The 15,119-nt window shown below is 33.8% G+C and overlaps 1 non-coding gene across 1 annotated transcript; it reads left to right on the top strand.

The window, feature by feature from the left end:
- The first annotated feature begins 12,259 nt into the window (after positions 1 to 12,259).
- On the top strand, positions 12,260 to 12,332 carry Trnar-ccg. Its single transcript has one exon. It is a non-coding gene; the product is annotated as a tRNA-Arg (tRNA).
- Positions 12,333 to 15,119: the final 2,787 nt, after the last annotated feature.

A 15,119-nucleotide genomic window follows, 5' to 3' on the forward strand; every position in this document is an offset into this window, starting at 1 on the left:
CGATACAAGTCCGTTCTTAATTAAAACTAGTTTATTCTTTCTCGATACAACTTTGCAATACACAGAATTTCCACAGTCACTTTAACTTGACTACTTTTATGAACACGCGCTATAAATCACAATGATTCACACACTTTACTTACGGCCTGACTCGATTATCTCTATCTTCAATCTCTCTATCTATCTCCGGCTTATATACTTTAAAAAAGAGAGCGTCTAGCAAATACTGGGATATTCGTGAGGTTCCCCGATCTTTCTAGAAACTCCAGCGCGCATGCTCCCAGCGTCGCGTGGCTTCCGCTGTCGTAACAGTATACACAACCGAGAATTAGCACTGCAGTTAAAGCTAGGATATGGTAAGTAGCTAATTAAAGAAGCTATGTTCAAGGTAAGTAAGATTTACTTGCTATTTTAAACTGTTGAAATCAGCACCATGCACCAGAAGACATGGTAACCAAAATAGAAAAGTGAATTCTCAAAGTGTGTGGTAAATAACAGAGTTAGTACAATCATAGCGTCCAATAACACATGAATCTTACAGTCACCTAAAAATTATAATGCCATATTGTTAAAAAGATCGTAACATATACAAATTTAAACATGTTCTATCTCACTTATATCAGACACCTTAAGAGGCGTAGCGTCAATAGTACATTGCAGCGCAAACGTACCACTAACTGTAAAAAGATTTCTAATATTTTTGTTTGTTCCATTGCTTGAGTGCTTTTTAACATATTTCCACTCCTCAAATTGTGAAACAAATTTCCCGAAAGGGGTCCGAATGCCATCTGGAGGGAGTCACATATTTTAATCATTCGTACCACTAAACAGTAGCGTGTTGTCTGTCAGTCAGTCAGTCAGTCAGTCAGTAGACATTAAAATAACGTCACATAAGGGACACTTAACGTTGCAACTTGTATTCTCGTGACGTCAGTAAAACGTGCGCATGCCATGAATAATAATAAGAACTGTGTAGTCTGTAGAGTACAACACAGCGTGACACATGAACTTCAAAAGCACGAAATAAAATTATTTGTTACTCTTAATTTTGGTTTTATCTTACTCTCGAGACAGAACACTTTCAGGGACCCTGTGTAAGTACAGCTGGTTAAGTTTTTATAAAATAATTTCATCTGTTGTCAAAATGCGATGTTTTATAATGTACAACTTTATAAATTTCTATATTTGTCAAATACATTTGAATTTTTTGTGACATTTGACAGCATTAACTATGATTCATGTTTAAAAGGTCTGTAACTGAAATGAATGTAAATTCGTTTTCAACTGTTTTTGGATTTATTTGGACATATGTTACGTAATCCCCAGATTTCACTTTAGAACACCTTAAAACCTTCCATCTTTCAGAGACCCATCGTTTTTTTTTCATCATTAACAATATTGTTTTTGTGGTGCATCACCGACTTACGGAGTCAACCTACGCCCCCACCACAGACAAAAATAGAAGTTTTATTAAACAAAGAACATTTATGTAATTTTATATTTTCTGCTGATGTTTCAATTTATCTATAAATTAGGCCGTGCTGTGTCAACAAGTTAGTAATATTGAGCATCACAGTTGTGAGAAGCATCCATATTGTTTGATAATAGTTTATAAAACAAGTTTATAAACAAAATACTGAAATATGTTTTAGCTTTATTGTAAACATGCTATTGTTATAAGATATATTTCTAACGCTGTAACTAGGTTTTTTTGTAGAAGGAGTGCAGTCTTTATGATTTAATGATCCAGAGACCTTGGCAAAACATCTAGAACAAGGCTTAGCTTATAAATACGAGATAATGTACAGAGAGCTCTTTCAAGAGTTTTCATTATAGCAGAGTGGATCTGTCAGTGTGTTGAATATCATGGTTATTGAGTTACTTTGTGCAAGTGAGCTGATTTGATTATGCGTTAGTCCTTATGATATTTAACACACAATACGGTTATTGAGTTACTTTGTGCAAGTGAGCTGATTTGATTTTGCGTTAGTCCTAGTATTGTGAAAAAGGGTTGAATGTCATTTGTAACATAAGCCTACAACAATTTACGACAGTTTACAAGTGTTCAAACTTGTAGAAATGTTAAAGAAAGAAACTAATTTTTGATTTTTAAATGGACTAGACTTTGAGTTATTTTCTTCTGATAATTCAAAAGAACCTGCCAACGAAAGAAAAATTCAACAACACTACGTCACTATGGATAAAAATGATTTATAATTTATTAGCAGTAAATTTTCTAAGCTTGTTTGTTTTGAGTTTCTACTTCAGAAAATATACTATGCAATTTTTTCTAAGACCTGTATAATAGTTTAACTGTGTAATGCCAAGTTTCTGAAATTATCAAAATGATAATCAAGAAAGAAAGAGTGTTGCAGCATGAACATGACTGGAACATAATCACACCCAGTCGTGCTAAATATTAAACTGAATGAAAACTCGAGTGACTTGTAAAGCAAAATTCAACATTTGAAGTTGTGAGATTCGTAAGAACTTAACCATAGAAGGGACTGCAAGGAAAGACTTTCCCAAGAATGTCAATCATGGATCATGAGGAAGTCCTGATCAGCAAGTCCAGAGAAAAGCTTCCAAGCAAAAATTATAAGCGTCATATGGGTCACAATGAGATTTCATCTCTAACTGAGATTGTGTTTGTGACAACATGGTTGGTAATCATCACAACAATATGGATGCTGGAGCTAAAGAAAAATTCACCAATATGGCTACTGTGGTTGACATTGTTCCTGGGTATTCTACAGGGTAGGCAATGGCCACCAAGGCTTGACAGAAGTTCTGACTGACAGCTCCTTTGTCACAGATATTTCAATGTATCATGGCATAATCACCATGGTTCAACATTAAACAACATGCCTGCATCACTACTGCAACAACAGGGTACGCCTAGAGAATGAGGAAGGAATCTCCTGTTTTAACTATGTCATAGAGAGTAAGAATGTTGATATCCTATTATGATGCATTAACATTAGACCCGAATTCCATTTCAGCAGATGCTGCACAAAATGAGAGTGGGTAGCAGGCAATAACTGCAACAGCTTCAGCTAGCTTTAAACAAACAAAGCATGAGCTGAGTTTGGTGACAAGACTGAGTAGGTGAGCATTTAGACATCCATGAACTTGGTATTTGCTGGAAATAATACATGTACATTAGTTTGAGTTTCTAATGGATACAGGATCAGCCAGGGCCTTAAATAACCTTGATGTATGTGAGATATGCTGAGTGAAGCCATTTAACACAAACTTCATTCTGACAAATGGTGACAAGCTAGATACAAGGTGTGCCTCTGGCTTTATGTGGACGATGTCCATTCGTTCTGAAAAATGACGCCACTGTCAGTGAAACTTAAGCAACATAGTCATAGGCAAAGATTGTTAAGGAATATGCAATCATGTATTTGGGAAATATGGTAATAGCTTCGGAATGCTTACACTTTACAACAAAGTAGATGCTGATTGCAGCTGTAATATTTGTCAAACATTATCACCACTAGTTGTTTGGTATGAAGTTTACTATTTGAATGGACCATACGTTACTTAAATGTCTAAAGAGCTTGATAAATTTGGAAGATATAAATGTACATTATATAAAAATGGTTCAAGAGTACATTATCATTGTAGAGCATCACGTAGGCCAGCAGCATAGATATACAAATATATTATCTTGCCAATCAGTGGTAGCATGTATGTTCATTGAACATAGAGATCCTGAACACTGTACAACATTCCAATCTATGGCTGGACACGATAACTGACTAATAAAAAACTTTGAAAAAATATAGAGATTGAAGGACACAGCTTATGCTCTACTTTTTGTGCTGCAAGGCAAAGTGTAACTGCCACGAACTCGCAAATGCAAACTGAAGCTCATAATATTAGCATTTGTATGATCAGTTATATGTGTGCAGGATTATGTATTGTACCATCATTATGATTCACGGAAATGTGATCCTTGGTCTGTGATATAGTTACTGGTCCTCATAGGGCTAAGGCAGGAGGTACTTTGGACTTAGTATAATGCAAGGATTGCAAGACACTAGAGAGTGTTGGTCACCACTGCAAGCTTATGTACCAAGCACTTTTGCATAAATTAATTAGAGGAATACTGGCAGAAAATTGTAGGTCCTTCTTTATAGAAAGTCAACTTGAATATAGTTTATCCTCTATTTAAAACTGTAAAGGTAAAAAACCTCATAAATGTGATTAGTATATTCTAGTTTTTACTGGTTACTTCTATAAGTTGTCTGAAGTTTAACCATTACTCAGTACTTTAGCATAGTTCATCATTGATATGCTGGCTGAACAATGAATAATAACATTTGGAATATTTAGAGACATCCACATGAATCAAGAAGCCAACTTCAAAACCAGTTCCTTGCAGGATTGTGTTAGGTGTTAGGCATTCTACTAATAAGCAACAATCAACAATCTCCTTATGTTTGAATAAGAAGTACAGCTTCCAATAGATATGATGTATGGCCCTTCAGCTCACGTAGATGTACCACAGTATCCATAAGAATACTTGGACAGGTTGCGTTCTTAAATACTTCTTATACATAAAGTTGTTAATCAACAGTTAAGCAAGCATCTGTATATAAAGAAAAAAGATTAAAACAAGACAGCAACCAAGTAAACGTTTGGATACAATGATTGAGATTGGTACATGCTTGCAGTAGGTAATAAGATTGGTTTCTAGATGGACTGTGTGAGTTAAATAATGAGTTGCAGTAACCACGTGATCCATACAAGGATATTAACTGCGCTGATAATCAGCTAAATGCATACTCTGGTCTCCTAATCATAACGGCTATGATTAACTTCTTGACCAGCAGTTAGGATGGTCAGTTGATGACTGAAAGGGAGTAGTAATCCTTCTTTCCAAGTTGTCAATTGGTATTTTATAATAAGATGTCTAGAGGACATTGTATGATAACTAGACAATTAGGGCAGTCATACGATTAATAAATCAATGGCTAGGAGTATTGCTTAGTACTGAAATGTCACCGTGATGTTTTGCAATAATCATTCAATTTATCTAATGAGTTGTAGTTGCATCATTGTGATACTCATGGAATGAATACAGCTAGAACAGGTGAAGTCATCAGATAAGATCCAAAAACATTGATGATTGATTTCGACTGTTATTGACAGTTGGGAACTTTGACACACCAATACTAAAAGGATTTTGCATTCTTTTCTTTCCAAACACTCAGGTTACATTTTGTGGCAAGTGTTTGCGAACATTTGTGTTGTTTCGTAGTGCTAAATCATACCTGTGGATCTGGTACGTCTACATTAATCTTCTTGAAAGGCAGTAGAGAAACTGTGCTCTAACACAACATGGATGTGTGTACGCTAAATATTTGTTTAAGTTGTTTTTATTCTTATCTGATGTAAACTTTCGTATCCATAGATGGCAGTACTAGCATGGCAAACATAGAAAGTCGAGCTAGTGGCTATCATCAATGCTTCTACGATATTAGATTGTGTATGTATACATACATGGGATGCTATTTTGGTAGTGAATTATGACGGAAATTACCATTTCTGAGCACTTACGTCCAGGATTTCTTGTATTCTCATTGTGCTATTTAAACTAATATTGTTCTGACTTAAGAGACAGCACGTGTGTGCCATATGTATATTCTAGAACACACAAAGGACCAGTTTTGCCACTGACTGGCATGGCAAAGTATTCTTTGGGAAATATGTAATGTTGAGGCAGATATGTGTGTATGTTGGTACATACTTCTAAAGCTATAAGTGAGTTGGATTTACACATGTTAAGATGATAGCATAATTTCTAAGGAAAATAAAAACAATAATTCATTATAACATTGAGTGGTGTATATTCCTTGGAAAACCACAGTAATTAGCTTTAACCAAGTTGAGAAAAGAATTCAACTTTCATTATTCATTTTAATGTAAAGGTTATGCTAGTTTAGTGTAAATCTGAAGTATTTGTAAGCATTTGGTTTTCACTGAGGAAAAGAAAGGTAAAAGGTTGTGAGTGTGTTCTACACTATACCAAATGAGAAACGTGGCAGACTTTTGTTTTCAATGATGTTAATGAAGGAGTATTTTGCATTTGTGGCATCTGGAATACTTAGATTTATTGTTAGAAATATGTTTTAGTTTTGGAAATGGCCTATTTCTCAACGTTATGAAAGTTACTTAATGTTTTATCTTGAAATTCCTCCTGTACAAGATAGTGGTTAAACATGAATTTTCTATTAACTACATTTACAGGGGGGTTGAGCATGTGATACTAAAACGATTTTGGAAACTCTCAACGTCATTACAGTCCATGTCGCCATGTCCAGTCACGGTCTACCTGATGACTATGCATCTTTACAATAGCCCTGCAGAGTAGTTTCCATTGCAAAAGGCTCCGTCATAAGGTTGTTATGTCCAAAGCACACCACTTCTCTCTGCAGGCTTTCCATAATCTATGCAGTATACGAGAATTTTGATTTCCCAATAAATATTTTAATGGTCTGATCATACATAAATACATAGTTGCTGCATCCAACAACTTGACTATTATGTTTTTATGTGTAATAAGCATGAATACTCGTTTTATTCTCCAACTGTTTGAGGTGTAGAATAGTTGACTGGGAGGTGTAAATCATAACTTGATAAACCCATACCCTGTTTGCCTCGTTTCTAGATGGAAATACTACGAAATGCCCAAAAATGTCAAAATGTAGTTCTGATACATTCTGTTGTACCATAACTTTATATCAGCTGCGGTTTTCACGAGACTTTCGTACTATTGCCTGGGGCACATAGGTGGCTTTTACCACTGACCTTTGTGTTTGTGGATGTTCACCTGTTAAAAGAAGCTGCGCTTTGCTTACTTTGGTGGGGTTGGACTAGTTGCAGTTCTTTTCTGGGTGATACTGATACCTACGTCGATCCATATCACTTTGTTGTCAATTTCATTATAGGCAAGGGGTATACCTATGTTTGAAATTCTAAATCTCCAATGTAAACACTTCTTTAGTACCTGAGTGTATATATATATTCTGTATTGGAAAGGACTTTACATATATTTACAAAATGAGCAATTTTCAGTATACCAGAAATGAATTCTGCTTTACTACGGACTTATATCAATTGTCGTTGTCATGCGACTTGCTGATTTGCATTGATTTTACTTATTTATTTGGATGATATTTAAATTGTTTCAGACGGCAAGTTGGTGATGTTAATAAACACATTAAGAAACATTGAAGACTAGAGACATTGGTCACTGCTAGGAATTAGTTAACTTAATTTTAGTAACCAATGTAGGAAACCATTTAGCAGTTGTCATATTTGTTCCTAAGCCTTTTCACCAATATTGAGACTGGCTTAGAACTGTGTTGATTAAGATGGAATGTTTCTTACTCAATGTCAGTGAGTACTTAGAATTTGTTTGAGTGTTAGCTACTCTGAACAAGACCCTTCACCTCGTCGCTAATAAATCTATGCTGATAGAAGAGAATTTTCTTGAACTAGACCCACTAACTACCAGTAAGAAATATACATTGGATCTGATGATATCCTGCCACAAGTGGCATCCAGAAAGACAAATAGTAGTATACCAACACCAAACCTGGAGCTGGCTCAGTCGACTCCTGTTTATTCCAAGAATAATGCTTCAGTCAAGAAAACATAGTGTTATGTTGAAGAGAGTTATATTTCTTGTCTAAGAGAGACATTATTATGAATGTTCAAGAGAACCACGACATCTGATTGCCCTATAAGAATTTCCCAGCACTACCAAAGCCTAGGAAAAAAAAAATGAAGAGCAAGAATACCCTAACAGAGTGGCACCGTCACACTGGTATTAGAGCTACACAATTGCCGATCAATAACAATCTAATAAAGCCTGAGCCACACCACCGTAGAAAGATTGTGCCACTTCTAACAGGACCAAACCACCAAAACGTATAGAAAGCTTGGCCTTGGTACAGCAGAACCTCTAGTATTGCAAGAAAATGGGGCAAAAAAAAATTAGATCATCAACTATCTGCTAAGATACTGTCGAGGTGGTCTTAGGTGAGCCTCTAGAGGGTCTCAGCTAAACTGCAGTGATTACAGAGGACCTCATCAGCCTATCACCATCCATCTAACTATCTAGGCCCAGTAAGGTTTTTCTGTATAGCTGTGTAATTTTAAACTGACTTTATGTGATTTTTATTTGTGACTTATTGTATGTTCTGCATTTTATTTTTTCAATTTGGCTAATTCTGATTTTCTCAGTTTATTAAACTGAATTCTGAGGATAAAATCAGACCTTGGACTCATTTTAAGCCATTATATTTTAGTTTTTCTTATCGTTTACGCTCTTAAGACTATATTGTTTTAACTTATATATAACTTTGGGTTTAATCTGATTTTATTTTCAATTACGTTTTCTTATTTCACTGTAATATTTTTAGTTTCGTTTTCCTTTATTCTGTCGTCATCAGTTTGAGATTATGATTAAATTATGTTGTTTTCTTTTTTTTATTATACCTATTTTGAAGTAATTTAACCTGTATCTTGATTAATATATCTATTATTTCTATTCAGTTTTGCATCATGTTCATTTCGGTCAATATAGTAAAGTTTACCTTTGTTTTCCAGATGTAAGTGTCATGGTGCCATATGTGTCACCTGAATAGGTGATTAATGAAAACCACAACTACTTTAAATTATTTACTCATATATTCTGCCTTTGTTTTTCCATATTTAAGTGTCATGGTGCCATTTGTGTCACCTGAATAAGTGATTAATAAAAATCACAACTACTTTAAATTATTTACTCATGTATTCTGCCTTTGTTTTTCCATATGTAAGTGTCATGCTGCCATTTGTGTCACCTGAATATGTGATTAATAAAAACCACAACTACTTTAAATTATTTACTCATGTATTCTGCCTTTGTTTTTCCGTATGTAACTGTCATGGTGCCATATGTGTCACCTGAATAAGTGATTAATGAAAAACCACAACTACTTTAAATTATTTACTCACGTATTCTGCCTTTGTTTTTCCAGATGTAAGTGTCATGGTGCCATTTGTGTCACCTGAATATGTGATTAATGAAAACCACAACTACTTTAAATTATTTACTCACGTATTCTGCCTTTGTTTTTCCAGATGTAAGTGTCATGGTGCCATTTGTGTCACCTGAATATGTGATTAATGAAAACCACAACTACTTTAAATTATTTACTAATGTATTCTGCCTTTGTTTTTCCAGATGTAAGTGTCATGATGCCATATGTGTCATCTGAGATGGTGATTAACATAAACCAAATCTACATTAGCTCCATTGAAATTTGAACATTTAAACTTAATTTATAACTAGAAAATATTTTATTTTTATTCAAATATATTTTGGATTAAATTCTTTCGACCGGCTTTATATAGAAGGTATGTTGAGGGTACGTCTTAACCCTTTCGAATCTCTACTCACATCAAAGAGTTTTAGATTATTTAAATTCGAAACACCCTAACATTAATTTTACTTGTGAAACTGAATACAAAAAACTGTAAATTGCCTTTTCTTGATATCCAAATCAACAGATTAAATAACCACTTAACAACATCCGTTTATCGTAAAAAAAAAAAATATATATACAGGCTTCCACAGTTTTATTCCGAATTCCTTTAAACGTAACCTTATTCTTAGCCTTCTCAATAGACCATATAACATCTGTTCTAACTACCTCTCTCTTCATACCGAAATCACCACCTTACAGAATATTTTGACAAACAACGGCTATCCCTTGCATTTTATTCAAACCCTAACACGCAAATTCCTTTCTTACAAATTTGACCCCCCCCCAAAAAAAACAACAACAACCCATACACTGTTCATGAATACCAATTAAGATTGATCGTTCCTTTTTTTTTAAATAATGAAAAAGTTTTATCCTCAAGTTCACAAACAAATGATATTTAAATCACCTTTCAAAATACAAAATCTATTTCGATCTAAAGACCTATTACCTACCCCTATGCGTTCCAAGATCGTATATAAATACACGTGGTGGCTGTAATGCCACTTATATTGACAAAACTATACGCCAATTGCACATGCGAGCCTGCAAACACATAGGAGTATCAAGCAGAACTGGTGAAAAACTATCAAATCCACCAGACTCAACAATTCACACACATGGTGAAATCAGTAACCATCCTGTCTTGTTTACGAATTTCAAAGTCATCTCATCTGGATCATCCAATGTTGAACTTTTAATTAAAGAAAGTTTATCTATTATAAATGAACTCCCAACTTTGAATAATAACACAAATTCACTACAATTAAGTCTGTTCTAAATAACTTATATAATATCGTTACATTATTCTATTCTCTGTTTATTTGATTCTCTTTTAATTTATTTCATACTTTTATTCTGTATTTTAGTTACTTTTTATAGAATGTTTAAACTTTGTAAAATGTCTGTACCTAATAATTTACCATGATCAATATAGCTTGCTGAAGATGGAACATGTATATTCCGAAACGTTCAAGAATTAAATGTTTGTTATTGAACATACATATGTCAAATGTTCGTTGTTGCTGCTGTCGTCCCGTTCTTTTGGATTATTTTCTTAAAATAACTCACGCAGGAATTCTCCAATCAATTAATGAACAAGATATAAATATCCACAAGTCTGTATTAACCTTTGCCTTTGGCAAAAGTTACCAGCCACAGTGGTGATTTCATAGATCACGTTTCTGTATTCTATCTCCTCTAGGGTGTGAGTCATGCTCAAGTGGAGGAGTGACACAGAAGTTTGTAAAAGTTAGTATAAGCATGAAGTTATTTTCACTTGAATATGTAAAACGAGAATATAGTCACTGAGATAAATAATTTAGAATTATTGTTTGCCGTAGTAGAACTTTGGTATGACTTGAAAGTTTGGTACATATACAACCCTTTCTGTCTTTGTAGAATGAATGTGTGCTTTCTTCTCCGACCCTAACACCCAGATAATTCCTAATGACGAAGAAAACAAGAATAAAAAGCGATTGTGCCTTCAGTAAAAAATACTTTTATTTGAACACTAGTGGAGTCTTTACTTTGTAATATGTTTCTTCTCGAGGCTTCCGTTTGAAAACGCAATATTTACATGCTGGGTCTAATTTGAACTTAGTACACCATACACTGATGAGTGTATATGACTATATCATGAAACCTTAGTGAATTGTTTTTCTTAAAGTTTGCTATTTAGAAAATATACATGTACATAATAAAAACCTCATTTCTTGTCAAAAAGCCCTATAAAATCCATTTTTATACATTGAATATATTTTATAAAAAAAGACGAAATAAATACCAATTACTTCGTTCATTGTAAAAAGAAAGGGATGAATATTTACACTGTCTTCTCATGACGTTGGTTTGTCCTTCTTTTTTTGTAAAAATAAAAGCAACATAACAAAGAATTAAACATATATATATATATTATAGTAATTCATGGAGCTTCACACGAGGGAACCGCGTGCCATAAAATGCTCACGTAGTATTCTGAAACATTACCTGAAAATGTATCATTTAAGTATTATGTAGCACTTTCCAAAGGAGGGGTTATTAGCCTTGATGTAAAAAAAGAAAAGAATGAAAATGTGCATGGCTAATGGTCGGGAAATAATTAATCTGAGGTGTTTACTTTGTTCAAGATGCTTATTCATAATGCCAATCTTCTCTCTCTCAGGATAATTCCACTATTGTTCTTCATTTAACCAGCCGCGCTGCCTGCCACTATTTCCCGCGGAATGCAGCAATGTATGCGATAAAACTCTGTACTCGCCTAACTCTTCATACTTAAGCGTAAAGGACCTTGCCCTGTACTAGGTTGTTTTAGCAATGTCAGTCGAAGCAAATACGACAATAATACATCGATAACACAATTCTAATGTATGAATAAATTAAAATGTTTACTTAAAAATCTAATCCTTTGTATAGATTACTTACTTGATTAAAGACCTTTCATATTTCTTTTAAAATATTAGTGATTTGAAGTTAAAGTAAAAAATTAGGCCTAGTGGGTGTTAGCTGAGTATGAGATCTACTTTATTCTTGGCAGTTAGCATAAACAGATATCTTGTTGAAAAGGTTACTACTAACTATTACACAATTACTAATACCAAGGATAAGAATAATGTATAATAATTAGATACAATAAAAAGAATAGAAGGTAAATAAAATATTGTTATTAGGTCTCAGTATATAAACAAATAATAACAAAAACGATTATTGTTGCTCCTGTGGCCTAATGGATAAGGCGTTGGCCTCCGGAGCCAAAGATTGTGGGTTCAAGTCCCACCAGGGGCGAGGTGTAACTTCTTCTATATTTTTATTAAATAGAACTATAGAATATATGCGTGTTTGTAGTTTTTGACAAAAGGTTTATGTAAATACGTATATGCGTTATAATGCTTCTTGCAGAATAGAAAAATTCGTTACAGCTGTGTATTTGAATCAACGTATTATGTGATTCATAATTCATTAGTTTACCAACAATACTACAACCTTGAAAAGAAATATACCAAAAAAATAATTTAATTTATTATAAAGCTTTATTGCTATGAGTATGCTAAACAATACTTCGTTGTGATCAAATCATAAGTTTGTCCCTGACTTACGCTTATTTCTAAATTCCAAGAATTTTTATAGAATCTTCTAAAATGTTTAAATTTTGTAAAAAAATCTTCTCTGAAGTTGATACACATATGATAGAATAATGTTTCCACTGAAAAAAAATTTCATTTTACACTAGCAAATGAATTGGTTGAGGAAAAATTGGGTATAAATTTTTTTAGAATACACAATTTGCAATAGTATGGAGATGCAGATTTTCTGTAATTGTTGTTAGTAATAGATAAAAACAATGCTTTGTCCATCTTAACATAAAGTGCCATTATTTTTGTCAACTTGTGTTAACAGTTCTGATCCAATCATTATATTACACTTAAAGTACATTGAGCTAAAGATTATCACATTTTAACATGACCGTTTTATTTACTTCAAAAATTTAACACTAGATGGCAACACATGAAAAAGTATTTATTATAATTCTTAAAGATAATAATGGATATTTAAAAAACATATATAATTATAGGGTTTTTTAAGTAGCTAGGAAACCAAATAAAATTTGAAAAGAAACAATCTCTACTCATCGTTAACCAAGTATTTTGCTTTTGGCAAAACTCTTGAGTATCGTAATAAGTGACGACAAATCCATCACTTTAACAAATTCATTAATCAATAATCACCAATCTCCTCTAGTCTCACCTGAAATCGTTTCTAGACTTTCAAAAAGTTTATATTCATTAAGCCATGCTCATCTCATGACGTGAAACTTCCTCTATACAAACAATAATATAAACGTTTAAATTAAAAAAACAAAATATCTAACAACACAGCAGTATCTGATACAGACAGATAAACAATTACACAACTTAAATTTAAACAAGCTTCCCTGTGGCTCAAGGGTAAGTCTGATGACTTATAACGCTAAAAACTAGGTTTTGATACCCTTGGTGGGCACAGCTCAGATAGCCCATTGTGTAGATTTGCGCTTAACAAGAAATAAACAAAAGATTTAAAACAAAAATAAGAAATAATTCAATTCAAATAAATGTTTTGATAACCATCGAAAACTTCTATTTCATATATGTAAGCTACTCATTAATACGGATTAATACAACTGCAGGCCATAGGCAACGATTGAGGGCACTCATCCATTCGCAATTACATATATATATATTGGTGAAACGTTTGTGACAAGCCATCAGGGCCTTAACATATTTAATAAACGCGTTGCCCCACAAATCAACAATAATATAGTTTTCAACAACATGATATCCCGACAATGCGGTGGATAAACGCATTATAGCCGTTTAGATTGTTATCCAACAGAGTCATAAAGTATTGACCCAACGCGTTGCAAGGAAAGTCAGTAAGACTGTCGCAATTATTGCTAGGCTTCGTATTTTGAAGTGTTATTATTATTTTATATATGCTTAATAATATGAGACATATCAGTTTTATTGCCAAGTTCGACAACACATTGCGTCAATACATCACGACCCTGTTGGCTACCGATTTACAGAGCCATAACGTGTGGATCCAATGCGTTGAGTCATTACGTTATGGCATCGTAGATGGGAACCAATACATCCATGGCACCTTGATCCAACGTGTAGCAACCAGTCCTGCTACGCGTTGTACCAATATGGCTTGTCGTAAACGTGTTCCTATGTTGTTACGCGATTTCTTTTTTAGTCTTCAGTAAACATTATGCATAATCTAGGTTCAATAACATTTTATAGGCTATGTTTGCTGGCAAGCCTCATTTCATAAATCATGTTTCAATAGAAATTCTGAAGCTTATAACATTGTAGTAGCGTCGCTCTTTCGTGGGCGGGTTCTTTTCAATTATCTGGTGAAAATAATCCATTGTCCAGTCCACTTAACGATAATAAATTACATTATTTCCTCGTTTAATGTTTCTACAAGCTTGAACACTTGTACACAGCCATTAATTGTTGTAAGCTTATGTTAGAAACAACATTAACTGACGTAAAATAAATCAACTTACTTGTACAAAGTTGCTATGATAGCTAACACAATTACTAGTTCACTTTCTTTCTCTGAAATCAGTCTATTAATTACATCCTTGATTATTTTTTAACTCGTTTCCTAAGTAACCTCTGAACGCTTCACGGAACGTCATGTGTATAATCTACACTTGTTCTAGATATTTCTAGGACCAGTTTGATCTTAATTTCATATGCCCTCTAACTAACATCTAAATTAAGCAAGTTACAACATTATAAATATAGACTATAGAACTCCCCTCTTCTTGGGTTGCAAAGTCTCTTGAATAATTCTAATACAGAAATAAATAAAACACGGCACTAACTTGTCAATTCACTACGTCTTTTTGGTGGTTTTCTCTTCTAAGGCCCAAGGTATATAGATGGAATGGTGCCTTGTCCTTTGTTTCCACCGACTGCCCTATCACTGGGAAAGTATTTCCTGGTTGAATGAATCCACTAGCGCCCCCATCCTTGATGATCCTCTGGAAGCAATATTATCAGGAACTCTGGGCTTCTT

The sequence above is a fragment of the Limulus polyphemus genome, unplaced genomic scaffold (assembly GCF_000517525.1).
Source record: "Limulus polyphemus unplaced genomic scaffold, Limulus_polyphemus-2.1.2 Scaffold1499, whole genome shotgun sequence".
Taxonomy (NCBI): Eukaryota; Metazoa; Arthropoda; class Merostomata; order Xiphosura; family Limulidae; genus Limulus; species Limulus polyphemus.